This window comes from Eumetopias jubatus, unplaced genomic scaffold (genome assembly GCF_037043125.1).
Source record: "Eumetopias jubatus isolate StellerSeaLion01/CBP00866 unplaced genomic scaffold, mEumJub1_p1.0 scaffold_13, whole genome shotgun sequence".
Classification (NCBI taxonomy): domain Eukaryota; kingdom Metazoa; phylum Chordata; class Mammalia; order Carnivora; family Otariidae; genus Eumetopias; species Eumetopias jubatus.
The window spans coordinates 4741154-4755543 of record NW_028274819.1 but is presented as its reverse complement, the minus strand read 5'-3'; the positions used below and the strand labels follow the sequence as shown (position 1 = coordinate 4755543).

The 14390-nt window shown below is 41.1% G+C and overlaps 1 protein-coding gene across 11 annotated transcripts in view; it reads left to right on the top strand.

The window, feature by feature from the left end:
* Positions 1–14390, top strand: part of PPP6R3 (protein phosphatase 6 regulatory subunit 3) — a 140182-nt gene that overhangs the window by 33599 nt on the left and 92193 nt on the right. For 9 of the 11 annotated variants that reach the window (XM_028118069.2, XM_028118067.2, XM_028118064.2 and 6 more), the window contains exon 2: positions 12697–12847. The gene's annotated coding sequence lies outside the window, so the exon portion shown is untranslated. Of the gene's footprint in view, positions 1–4093; positions 4232–8504; positions 8550–12696; positions 12848–14390 lie in introns of those variants that run through there. The other 2 variants (XM_088017596.1, XM_028118060.2) reach the window with 2 other exon arrangements.

Genomic DNA, 14390 nt, shown 5'->3' with positions numbered 1-14390 from the left:
GCGTCTGCCTTTGGCTCAGGTCATGATCCCAGGGTCCTGGGATCGAGCCCTGCATCCGGCTCCGTGCTCTGCGGGAAGCCTGCTTCTCCCTTTCACACTCACTCCCCCTGCTTGTGTTCCCTCTCTCGCTGTGTCTCTCTCTGTCAAATAAATAAAATCTTATAAAAAAAAAAAAGAAAAATTAATGATGACGTGATTAGAATGAACATTAAAGATAATTTAAGATGCATGTGTGTCTACAGTTTAAACAGAAAATTTTAATACCAGATACATTGTAAAAGTGTCATCCAATTTCAAGTAAACAATTATATTTTTAGTGTTTTGTTTTTAAGTGAGCACACACTGATGATACTGATTCTTGGCCATAATTCATTCAGCAAATATCTCAGTGCCTGCCCAATGCCAGGCCCAGCACTTGCCATGCTTTAGTCATACATGGTTAAGAAAGATGATGGCCAAGGGGGCACCCAGATGGCTCAGTTGGTTAAGCGTCCGACTCTTGATCTCAGCTCAGGTCTTGATCTAAGCGTCATGAGTTCTCAAGCCCCACTTTGGGTGTGGAGCCTGCTTTAGGTAAAAAAAAAAAAAGATGGCCATGATGGTGTTGGTGCTCTCTGTGAAATACTCAGGACAGTATCTCAGTAAGGGATATAATCAGGCTACACACATAATCTTAAATTTTTCTACATGTAATCAATATAAAAATTATTTTTTATTTTTCTTAAAGATTTTATTTATTTGACAGACACAGTGAGAGAAGGAACAAAAGCAGGGGGAGTGGGAGAGGGGGAAGCAGGCTTCCCCGCTGAGCAGGGAGCCCGATGCTGGGCTCTAGCCCAGGACCCTGGGATCATGACCTGAGCCGAAGGCAGACGCTTAACAACTGAGCCACCCAGGCGCCCCCCCAAATTATTATTTTTTTAAAAGACTATTTATTAGAGAGAGAGAAGGCACGTGTGAGCGGGGGGCGGGGTGGGGGCAGAGGGAGAGAATCCTCAAGCTGATTCCCTGCCGAGCCCGAAGCGGGGCTGGATCCCATCACCCTGAGATCATGACCTGAGCCGAGATCAAGAGTCAGACACACACTGATGAGCCACTCAGGTGCCCTATAAAAATTATTAATGAGATATTTTCACTTCTGTTTTTTGTACTAAGCCTTTAAAACCAAGTGTGTATTTTCTGCTTACAGCACACCTCAGTTCAAATTACCTACATTTCAAGTGCTCAGAAGCCTTGTGTGGCTGCTGTAGTGGACTGCATCGATCAGAATTATTAATCATAGCTCACGTGGAGTAGTAGGGGATACTGACTAGGAACCCAAGTAGACAGTGGCTTAGAGAGGCCAGAGGAGACACAGGGAGATGAACTAGGAAGCGGTTTCTGATCTCTGGGTGTTGGCAGAAGAAAATGGAAGAGGGGGAGTTGGGTGAATTGGATTAGGAGGGAAAAGAAGAGCTAGGGCAGTTTCTGTCTTTCACGACTGGGGTGTGCCTTTTCTGAGACAGGGAACACCTGGGGAGGAAAAGGTTTGGTTGGTGGTCAGTGTTGGTATATGGTGGACGAAAAAAGACTTTGTTTTGGAGATACTCAATTTGATGTGCTTGTGACACATCCAAGGGGAAATGTCTGCTTAGCAGTTGAGTGCATGTGTTTGAAGTGCAGAAACGGTGTTTTGGTTTCATAAATTTGTTATCTGTGTTTATAGAGGTATTTTTAAAACCCACTGAAATGGCTTCATTTGTTCAACAGAGGTTTTGTTTGTTTTTTTTTTTTTAAGTCTCCTGGGTTTTGTTTCCGTTGCTGGGGCAACGGCATGAATGGAACAAGTGTGAGTTGACACCCCAAACAATGTGGTCAGCTCCGGAGATTGTAATAGGTAGTGTCCACGGTCTGAACCCTGCATCAGCTTCTACCTTAGTAGGGGTGTAGAAGGGGAAGAAAGGAGAGGAAGAAACCTGCCGGAGAAGAGACTAAAGTAGCCAGTGAGAAAACAAGGAGCCTGTGATACCAAAGAAGCCAACTGAGGAGAATGTTCTAATAAGGAGGGTCTACTGGTCAGCTCTATTGAAAGCTGCTGAGAGTGAGGGCAAGGTGAGGACAGAAAGAGTTTCATTTGGATTTGGTCCCATCGGGAGGTCACTGGTGACTTGAAAGAGCAGTTTCAGTTGAGTGGTACAGATAGACACCAGATTGGAATGAGTTGAAGAGGGAATGCTATCAGACAAAGGGCTCATTTTCTTATTTTGAAATAACCACTACAGATCATTGAGAAGACCAGCCCAGTAGAAAAATGCACAAAGGATCTAAACAGTTGGCAGAAAAGTGAAGTGTTAAATGGCTCTCAAACATACCAACAGTGCTCAGAAGAGAAAACCAGCAAGGACAAGGGTGTGGGGCAGTGACGTTCCAGAGTTACTGGTGGGAGTCTGGATAGGTATGACCTCCGTGGAGAGCCGTTTGCCTGCCATCATGTTCTAATTAGAAATGCACACTTGATCCGACAGCTTCTCTCCAAGGAAATCTGGCATTTGTTTGTAATAGTAAAAATTGAAAACTAACTGGTCATCAGTGGTAGCCTAGTTAAATCAGCTATAATGCAAAGGAAAGTCTGTATCAGGTAAAACATTTTATTCTGCAAGAAAGTCGAATTTGTTTTTTCCTACCATGCTATTAATCAAACTCTTTGAAAGTGATTTTTTCCCTTTTTAAAGATGGAGAAAAATGTTAGGTCTGGTATGGACCACAGAAGGTATTTGTAAATGTGTCTTTGAAGAGCTATGTTAAGCTTTTCATTCTGCCTTGATCTTCTGCCTGTTAACACATTTCACATAAGTTGTTAATCTAAATTCCCTTCTCTAGATACCTGTTAGGATTCTTTTCCAAGGACCCTGTCCTGTTTTATATATGTACCCACAGGAAAGGTGGGTGTGGAGTTATCTTAAGCTTAGTCGATGAATTCACACTCCAGTTTACCTTACAGCACCTGAAATTAACCACAGCTCCTATCAAAAGGGTATTCAGTTGTACTTGGTGTGGGTCATTGACAAAGCAAGCATATGATGTTTGAAAGCCCCAAAAGCAGTGGGGATTATACTAGTCTGATGTAGGAGGAAGACTTTCTTGGTCCATGTTTTATGGGGGAAAGAGACAGTACAAACCTTTGTGAGCTCTATCTTCCACTGACCTCTCTGCAGTTTGGCCGCCTTTGGGATAGCGTGTTCACATGTAGACTTAAAGCAAAATGGAAAACCAGGCACACCCGAAGAGACCAAATCAGTTTCCTAGCAGAATACGTTGATACTGTACCTGGGACTCTATACTTTAAGATCTTGTTTAAATTTACTTAATTTCTTAAGTTTGAGACTGTGGTTATTCATCGATTCCTTTTTCTTCATCTCTTTGAGTATCCTGGTTTCATTTATATTTTATATTTCAAGAAATTTAAGATTTGAAGCATATTAAGTGATAATTTAGTCTAATCCTCTCATTTTACAGATAGGAGAGTAAGTTTAGAGAGATGAATTACTTGCTCAGAGGTTGACTAAACCGAATCTGTGTTCTCCTTAAGCCATCCCCAGTAAGTTTTGTGTTGTGCGGGGGCAGTATGGTAGCTTGCCTCATCTGTTAGAAGTAACCTGCTATAATTTTGAGGGAGGTGTGGTTGTAATTATATTGCCTCAGTTCTAATGAAGATAATTTATATGCCGCACTAAATTATTTACAGTCACAGAGACAATCTAGCTGAACTTTTTTTTTTTACATTTTTTTTTGTTGTTGTTGTTGAGAAAGTTGCCTAGAGATGTGAACTTACTCATCCAAGATTATAGACCGTAAACATTTATTCTCTACTTAGTTTTTAAGGTGAGTCAGAGCAGTGATGTCTGGTAGAACTTTGTATAATGATACTCTTTATCCATCATCAGTGTGGCTATTTAAATTAAAACAAAATTGAAAATTCAGTTTCTTACTCTTACCAGGTACTTAATAGCTGTGTGTGACTGGTAGCTACTGTATTGGACAGCACAGTTCTGGGGCACTTACCTTTTTTTTTTTTTTTTTAAAGTAGGCTCCACACCCAGCCCGAAGTCCAGTGTGAGACTTGAACTCACGACCCTGAGATCAAGACATGAGCTGAGATCAAGAGTCAGATGCTTAACTGACTGAGCCACCCAGGCACCCTGCACTTACCCTTTTAAAAACAATTGTTTTGAGACCTGCAGAAGCATCAGTGGTAGGTAGAAACCAAGGTTTAGGAGTAGGATTAGAATTACCAACTAGAAATTAGGCTTGTGTTCAAAGTTAGGAGAAAAAAATGTACTCTTGGAGCTTTTGACAGGGCTACAGCTGGTTGTGGCATGGGCCTTTTCTTGGTTCATATTAAGTCCATTCTTCAGGAAAGTAATCAAGAACCTTTACGAAGATCTTTTCTTTATTATTTCTTTTTCTTTCTCTTACCTTGTTTTGTCAGTGAAAATTCCATTCTTGGGTTGAGTTTTCAGTGGACAAATTCTTTTATTTTCATGGTGCTTAGCACATTTTTCAGTCTCTGAACTTCACTTATTATTAATCACTTGGTTACCAGGATGCGCTATAAAAAGTTTTGATGTCTTTCTTGCAGTTGTACTCTGGATTATGGAAATTTCAGCTTTTACATCACATTTAACTTGATTGTTTATCATGGCTGAGCCAGTTAAGTATAGTTGGCAATTGGGATCGTGTAGTCTTCTGTACCATTGCTCTACATCTCTGCACACTGTTGTTGTAACAGGCAGAGTTGGTTCTCTGGGCTTTACTTTGGATGCTAATTTACTAATTAATGACTTGGCTTCATTTTAATAGCAACTTAGATTGTGTGGGTTACATGTATGACTGCAGTGATTTCGGTGTCCATTAGGGCGCATAGCCAGACAATGGTGTAATCCAGTCAGGTGCCAAAGTTTTTACCTAAAGTACTTTTCATTTATGATTGTGCTTTTAAAAGGTGGTAGTATGGATTTACCTTGCGGCTTTATACTTTAATAGTCTTTTTTTTTTTTCATTCTTGGTATAGTGATTTTTTTTTTTAAGATTTTTTTTATTTATTTGTCCGAGAGAGAGAGAGAGAGAGAGAGAGCGTGCGAGAGAGTGAGCACACAGGCAGGGGAGGGAGAGGCAGGCTCCCTGCTGCTCAAGGAACCCAACGTGGGACTTGATCCCAGGACCCTGGGATCATGACCTAAGCCGAAGGCAGACACTTAACCAACTGAGCCACCCAGGCATCCCGGTATAGTGATTTTTTTATTAATAATTTAAAAGTCTTGGAGTTCTTGCCATGGCTTGTATTAAAAATGATTGGTGTTTCTGAAGTTAGCTGAATTATATATGTGGATATTTGTATTTAAATATAAATATTTACATGCAAATATATGTTTAAATTTTTGTTGAAAGATGCCTCTGAAGTCATCCAAATTGTTTATTTAGGTTTTTTTCTCCCAGTTATGAGTTGTGTGCTCATTTTTGATGATTTTTCTATTAAAAATTTTGTGGACTTTTTAAATTGTTCTTCACAGTGTGCTAGACGTTAAGGATAAAATGGTGAGCGAGACCTCAAAGAGATGGATTATTTTCCTATCTCTTTATATCCCATCTCTTTGGACTTGGATGTTTTGGAGAACATGAGTGAGAATACTTGCAGAAAAGGGATCAAGATCCATATTAAAATGCTGCTCTGATGGAGCTGGCCTACCTAGGGGCTTCCTGATGTTAGTAAGAAGTAGAGTTACTTGCTTTTATGTGTTCAGGCTTTGGGCTCTATCACCTGTCTGTAATTAAGAAGGCGTTGATTGTTTGTGCCTGATGTATGATACAAGGAGAAAATGCTTTCTTGTATGTTCTGTAATAGCTACGGCTTCCTCTTGTGAATTTGCATCAGTGAGGAATATCTTGGAATTTACATGACAGCACAGAGATTTTTATTGCCTTTTTTCCTAAGATGAGTTAAAAAAAAAAAACAAAAAAACCCCAAAACCTAGTTCACATAAGGTTTATATGGAATAAGTTCTTTCTTATTATCCTCAGCTGTAAAATAGGAATTCGTACCTAAGGGGATTGAAAGCTGTTGTATAACTAGCACAACGGATTTGTAAGCGTAGATGTTCATTCTTGCTCTTCTCAAATTCTGTGATTAAGCAAGCGCACATTTAGATACTGTTGAGTTGAGAATCTGTTTTTTTCACTGTTTTAGGCTAAACCAGTCCTCATTTCTGACTGGTATTTTTTTTTTTTTTTAAGATTTTATTTATTTATTTGACAGAGAGAGACACAGTGAGAGAGGGAACACAAGCAGGGGGAGAGGGAGAAGCAGGCTTCCCGCCGAGCAGGGAGCCCGATGCGGGGCTCGATCCCAGGACCCTGGGACCATGACCTGAGCCGAAGGCAGACGCTTAAGGACTGAGCCACCCAGGTTGCTCCTCTGACTGGTATTTTATAGTTATATTCTTGCCTTTCCTTATTGGCTTTGGTCAGAGTATTGAAAGTGGAGATGCTTTGTGATAGGGTTCGGTTGTATGGCTATTGAAGAAAGTGTGGCGCCTTTAAGGAAAGGTTGGCAAAAATAAATATAAAAGTGTATTATTATCTCTTTTTTAAATCAGATATTTATTTGACAGAGAGAGACACAGCGAGAGAGGGAACACAAGCAGGGGGAGTGGGAGAGGGAGAAGCCGGCTTCCAGCAGGGAGCCTGATGGAGGGCTTGATCCCAGGACCCTGGGATCATGACCTGAGCCACCCAGGTGCCCCACTCTTTTTAAATCTTGATTTCCTTTTTTTTTTTTTTTAAAGATTTTATTTATTTATTTGACAGAGAGAGACACAGTGAGAGAGGGAACACAAGCAGGGGGAGTGGGAGAGGGAGAAGCAGGCTCCCCACAGAGCAGGGAGCCCAACACGGGGCTCAAACCCAGGACCCTGGGATCATGACCTGAGCCGAAGGCAGACGCTTAACGACTGAGGCACCCAGGCGCCCCTTGATTTCCTTTTTTGAAGGGGTCCCTCTGGATCCATTTCCTCTGATACCAACTGCTATAGACTGAATGTTTATGTCCCGCCTCAAGATCTGTATGTTGAAGATACTAACTGCTAATAGACTCAATGTTTGTGTCTCTGCTCAAGATCTGTATGTTGAAAATAATACTCACACCTCATCAGTGTGATGGTGTTGGTGTGGGGGGACTTTTGGGAGGTGGAGTAGACCATGAGGGTGGAGCCTTTGTGAATGGGATATAAGAGACCCTAGAGATTTGCTGGCGCCTTTCTGCCATGTGAGTACACAGCAAAAAGACAGCTGTGGATGAACCAGGGAGCAGGTCCTCACCACACACTGAATCTGCAGATGCTGTGATCTTGGACTTTTCCAGTCTCTAGAACTGTGAGAAATAAATTTCTCTTGTTTATAAGCCCACCAGTATGGTATTCTGTTACAGTGGCCTGAATAGACTAGAACATCAGCGTTCTGTTATTTACTAGTAAATCCCTACTTTTCCTCCTTTAGCTCCATACACTGTGCTGTTGCTCCCACTTTTTCAGTACTCTGCTCTCTGGCCAGGCCCTTTTCTTATGATGTGAAACTCGGGTTTCCTACAAGTTAAATACCTGGGGAGGGTTCCCCCCTTTTTGAGAGGGAAGCACCTTTCATCATCCTCATGGATTCCACCATCATCTCTGTATTTTAACTTTCAAAGCAAACATCTCTTTGGCTTACTTAGCTTTTTTTCCCCATGGTCTCATGTCATAGTTCGTCTGGATACTGTCAGTATTAAATTCTTTCCAGGCTGGGATCGGGAACTCTCTGTCTTCATTCCCTAAACAGTGCACGTCTAACTCCTCCCTCACCAGCAGCAGCCTCTCAGTACCCCGAGGCTTTAAGCAAATTTCCACCCCCCCCTCCATTTTACTTGTCTCTCCAATTATTCTTTCACCTAGTCCTGCTTAATTCTTTCTGTAATTTAATCGACTAATGTCTGTAGCCACTGGCACCATATTTAAAGCCTAGATTACTTCATTTTTATATTAGGTTCATAAATTATTGAAGCAGGAAGAATGTTTAGAGTTAAGTAGTCCAACTCTTATTTCATAGATGAAGGAATGGATGGATGCTCAGGTTAGAAGCCTCAAGTCCAGAGCTAATGAGTTGCTGATGTTATAGCTGTCTGTTCTCAACGTTTAATACCTTTTCCCAGTTTAGCCTTCTTCTTAACAATTTATTAAAGAAATTTTTTTGTCAAAGTGTTAGACATCCGCAGTTAAGAGTGAGCTAGTTCTAGGAGGTTGGATGAGATAAACAGCCTTCCTTAGCCTCCCCACCCTCTTTTCCCTTTTCCTGAAGGCCAGTGTAATTCTTTGAACTCCTTTAACCAATTAAAAAAAATATATATTTACCTCCCTATATCTGAAGAGCATATTTGAAGAGTTCATACTCGCATGCTTGTATGCTGATTTTTTTTTTTTTTTTTTTTTTTTTTTTAGTTTCAAGCGTATCTACTGATTTCCTGTTGTGAAAAGATACAGAAGGTAGGGATTAGCTCTCTCTTCTCCCCTCCCACATTCTAACTTCCCCATCCTTCCAAGATAATTTTACTGCAGTTGTGGTTAAATCAATATTTAGTTTTATCATTATGACCCTGCATTTATATTTATATGTTAAGTGGTGAATTACAAATACTTTTCCTAAACAACTTGGTTTTCCTTGGAAGTGTATCACTTTTAACAAAAATTTCATTTGTTTGTTTGGGTAATCTCTACACCCAACATGGGGCTCGCGAACTCTGCCCCTGAGATCAAGCATCACATGCTCCACTGACTGAGCCAGCCAGGTGCCCCATTACTTTTTTAAAAAAATATTAATCACCACTTTAGCCTCAGACTTTTAGTCAGTTACATGTTCAGGTATTCCATCAGCTTTATCTTTTTGAAGAACTCTTTCCCTGCTCCAGTCTGCCCTGTCCGCCTTCCCTGGTGGGAGCACAGTTGTCTCCCGGGATCCTGGCGCTTCTTCCTGCCTTTCTCTCTTGTCTTCTTTGTGGCTTCCCCTCTGGTAGTGGGGCACAGTCTCTCTCCTCAGCATCTTCTCCGAATAAGTTGTGTAGGAGGTAAACCTTTTGACTTTGTGTTTCTTTCTGCGTACTACTTGATTGATGGTTGGAAATCATTTTCCTTCTGCATTAGTCTGTTAGCTTTTAAATAGTATTCTGTTGTTTGTTTAGTGGCTGTGTTACCTTTCTGAGGATATCAATTATTATTTTTACATGTTCTTTTTTTTTTTGTAATGCTTCCTCCAGCTTGTATTTTTCTATTTGTTTTGCCCTTGACTTTTCATGATAGTGGCTTTCCTGAGATATCTGGTGATCTTTGGTTTTCCTTCAGTTTAAAAGTCAGGGGTACGTACCCACAGCACACAAAGTTGAATTATATGAAATTACCAGCTTTCCCAGCTTTCTCTGCTGTCTATGAACATCCTTGGCTCTCAGATCTTCATTTCTACATTAATTCTCCACTAAAAGAACCAGGCCTCCTTGGAAAAATGGATGATTTCAGAGCTGGGGTAGAGAATGTTCAAGATGAATCTGGGACGTGTTGTTATGCCAGAAAATAAGGAAGTGCTCAAAAAGTATGAAAAGCACACAGGAGTCTGCTTGAAGGGACTCTCACTGGCTGAGTGTGGGACAACTTGAGCATCAGAGTGGATAATGGCGTTAATAAATAAAAGTCTTTGAGTCCATACTGTTGAGGAATTAAAGGATGAGTGGGGAGAAGGGTGCATACCGTACTAAAGTTAGAATGTCATCTAATGGAGGAAGGAACAGTAGACCTACAAAAAAACCATCACTTCATAACCATCAGAGAACAGTTGATTCAGACAAAACTGTCAGTGGGTAGTACGACTACTGAGTGAATGTTTAAGAACATAATCTCAAAATATCTTCCCACAGATTACTTACTCCTTGATTACTCACGGAAAAGTGGTTATTTTACGGTGGAGATATATAGCACATATCATCTTAACCAGGTGATTGAAATGTGCTTACCAATAATAGGACAAATGGACGTCCTCTTTATGTGATACTCTAGGAACAGCAAAACTTCATTTATTCCTGCCGGGAGTGCATATGCCGTATTCCTCAAAAATGTTAGTGAAATGAAAGACAAAGAAATGATGCAGAACTGTTTTAGACAGAAGGAAATGAAGGAGCTAGGACACAGGATCCTGGATGTAGGTGAGGGAAGATTGCCACGAAGGACATTATAGAACATTTGGCAGAATTGGTATATGAATTATTTAATCCATAGTCAAACAAGTACTGTGTTAAATTCCTGACTTTGACATATGTACTGTGGTTGTGTGAATTAGTGTCCTTGTTTTTAGGAAATACGCAGTGAACTGTTTGGCGGGAAGGTCAGTGATCTGCAGTAACTCTCAAATGTTTGGGGTGTTTGTGGAGAGGGGGGGTACTCAAGCAAAAGTGACACAGTGATCCGTTGTGAGTCTAGGGGAAGGCTTAGTGGAAGTTTCTTGTGCTCCTCTTGCAGCTGTTCAGCAAATTTGTGATGAAAAATTTAAAAAAAAATACTAGTTTTTAAAAGTGGTAGATTGGAGGCTCCCATCATGGGAGGGGCTCATTGGCTATGAACTTTCCAGCACAGTGACTAGCAGTGCTTCTTTGGTTGGGAAGTCCCCAGTGTCAGTATTTTCAGGTTCTTTTTTCTCAGGTCAGTTAGCTCACTCTGAAGACATTCTTGTTTTCAGCCTGGCTGGGAATGTCAGAGCCGGGTAGGAGAATCTGGCTACAGCTGGGGTGGGCAGTGGGTTGTGCCTGTGTCTCAGCATTTTTTCTGCAGTTCACACAGTCCCTCTGTCGTTGGGGTGGCAGCTGCTGGGCTCTCCCAGTGCAGAGTCCCGCTTTCACGGCTCGCCGTCCTGTCTTCGGCCGGGCCGGCAGGGGTGGGAGAGGGTGAGGATTATTTAGGGATCTAAGTGTTCAGTGAATAACTTTTTCAGCCAATACTCCTTTTGCTCCCTTCCAGCACCTTTCCAATTTTGTTGCCTTCTCCTGGTCTTTGTGGATTGTGTCTTTAAAAACGCAAAACAACCCAAATAGTCTTTTTACTGTAGATCTAGAGGCATTTCAGTGTGTATTCAATATACACTCTTTACTCAGTAGTCCCACTACTGCATTCAGGCACTGTTCCATTCTGTTTTCCATTGTTTGGTCTTGTTTCTCATATTCTCACCCTTTAGAATTATGATACTTCTTACCATCAGTATTATAGACCCACTCTTTTCCCTTATTAATCTAAGTGAAAAAGAGTATGAGCAATTATACAGAGTCCCTATTCCAGAAAAGTGGATTAAGTCTCAGCATACTTGTTACTATTTAATAAGCACCCAGGTTCATAATGCTGTGAGCACATTTAATAACTGCTTTTTCTTTTTGCTTCCCTGGATGGGAGTGTGTGGCATGGTGAGGCAGGCAGTTGGTCCAACTCTGCTGGGAGCCTGTGACCTGCCTACAAGTGGGGGCAGTGGGTGGTCTTGGCAACGAGAAGAAACAATTGCAGATCATCTCTGAGGGTCCTACAACCACTCAAATTTAAATGCTAAATTGTGTGTGTGTGTGTGTGTGTGTGTGTGCACAAGTGTGCTTTTTGTGGAACATGTAAATTCATCAGATTCTTAAAAGGATCTGGAACCCTGAGCACACAGAACGGTTGGAATGGGGCTAGAATTACCTGCAACACTTAGTCATGTGTCTGAGGACTCTAGTAGCACGTGGTGGTGGCACATGATCTCTTGTAATTTAAGGCAAAAATTTAAATGATCAATTACACTTTTTCAAGTGTATGTTCAGAAAGCATTTGGTAAAGTGTTTGGAATTAAATCATCTTTTCTTAACCTGGGTTTGTTACCGTTTTGGTTGATTCATTTTATTCTTTTAACAAGCAGTCAGCATTGTTTCTATTTATTATCTTATTTGACGGAAAACACTGACTTCAGTGTAGTGAGTTTTATGGAAGAAATGCATCCAATGAACAGCATATGTTTTGAGATGCCTTGTAGACTACATTCTTACAGGATTTCTAAATAGCATATTGTCTATAGTTTGAGACTTTTTTTGCAGTGTTATCAGTGAAGTGCCTGGGAAGATGGTTTATAGTCCTTTCATGTGTAGTGTTGACATTAGAGACAGAATTTGGCTATAGTTAGTACTTCAGTGACCTCAATACTCTGCTTACATTTCCTGGTGAAAGTTATGGTATTTAGAGGTATTACATGGGGCTACTTGGCTACTTTTCAAATTTGATTTAGTATTTTAAAGTATGGTGCCATTACAGTCAGCTCTGTGTTGGATAGGAATATCATTGATGTTTTTATAAGATAAAGATAAGAATATGTATGTTTTTCTTATTTATTCACTGATAGTGCTATTATGGTGTCTCTATTTCTGGGTTATTGTTTAGTGTAGGATAAAAGCTGAGGTAGGGGATGACCGTGCCTTTCTTTCCTGTTTTCACATGGAAAAAATTTCAGTTAACTAGAACTTTTCAATCTTCTGAGGTGCAGTTCTGTGTGAATCAGGACCCTCAACCGGTATCTTTAATGGCAGCTGTCATCAGACCAAAACAGAATATGCTGTGAACATATGCTCTTTTTTCTTTATAGGAGAGCTTCTGTTTGCTTCCACATCCTACTTTGCTCTGGCCAATCTGCTAATGCAGTGAATTGGAAGACAACTGTTACCAGGATAACCTGTAATGGGCAAGGAGCCACAGAGAAGAAAACATTTCTTTTAATTTTTAAACTTGGTTGAAAGGTAAGACCATTAAGAGTATCAGGAGTTTCCTTCCATAAGTTTCATCAAGGAAAGCAATGTTCTGTTGTGAGACCCTGGAGTCTAGGTCGACCAGGGCTAGACCAGGTACAGTATGGTTCTGGGGCACTGTGGTATTTTTAGGAAGTTAAATAGCAGCCTCTGTAGTTTGCTCTGGCATGTTTTGCAATCTGCAGCACCCAATCTGTGGGATTCCTCATTTCCTAGGGGGGTTGATCTGGGTCCCAAGGATAAGCCAGGCCCAGCAAGCTGAAGGAGCACACAGAGAAAGGCTGCTCATGCAGACTCAGGTGCTGCCTCTAGGCCACCTAAAGGTGCATGTGTGCACAGGCGTGTGAGAGAGATTGAGCTTGAGATTGTTTTGTTTTTGTTTTACACCAGCCAAAGGCCATCTCTGGCTTTTAGCCAACCATCTGACTCCTTTCGAGTCCTAATTGCTATCATTTTAGACCTCTTCACTGAAACTTTCTCTTAAAGACCAGAGGTTGACTTTACATATTTCACAGTTGGCACTTCAGAAAGTGGCCCAATCGGGTCTTTGGGGGACAGGACACACTTTTAATCCATCTTCATTTGCTCCATTGTGTGTTGAGGAGAAGGTGGGCATAAATCACTTAATCATCTGTGGTTCAGGCTTCGTTATCTCAGGAGATAATCTAGTTAGGGTGCTGTAGCAGGTCTCTGCTGCTCGTCCCAGGGCAGTTTCTCCTTCAGCCCCTCATGAATGACTCTCCTCGACCTTCCGACCTTCCGGCCCCGCTCTGTGCTTACAGACTGAAGCTTTACCTCCTGGGGCCTTTTTTTTTTTTTTTGGTCCACCCATTGTTCCTTCTCTTTCCAGGGCTACATTCTAACCCTGTGGGTAAAGCCTCTTCCATTTCCCACCTGCTTGGCTGTGTGGAGAATTCAGCCCAAGTCGAGGGTTTAGGTTTGAGAAGGTCAGGACCATGTACTTAAGAACTGTGGTCTGACCATCGGGCCCACTGATAATAAAGAAGGCAGTTTATGATGCACATGAACTGTTACTTTGCCTTTTTCATCAGCCATTTAGAGCTGAGGGTGACAGGACCCGCAGAAACCTCCAGCTTGAATTCAGCTGATTATCTTACAGGTTGGACATCTTTTTTATGTTTATTGGAGTGTTGTCTGTAAATTGTAACTTACCCACTTTACTTTTGTGACACTAGAGTTCAAAGAATGATTTTTAAAGCTGTTTCTATAATGCCACACATAACCTATAAAAAATTGAGATATAATTGACATAAAACATGTGAGTTTCAGGTGCACAACATAGTGATTCTATATTTGTTATATATTTTGAAATGATCACCACAGTAGGTCAAGTCGATACTCATCATCACATAGTTACATTTTTTTCTTGTAGTGGGAACTTTTTTTTAAAGAGGAAGTGGAGAGGGGCAAAGGGAGAGGGAGAGAGAGAATCTTAAGCAGGTTCCATGCCCGGTGTAGAGCCCGACACGGGGCTTGATATCATAACCCTGAGATCATGACCTGAGCCAAAATC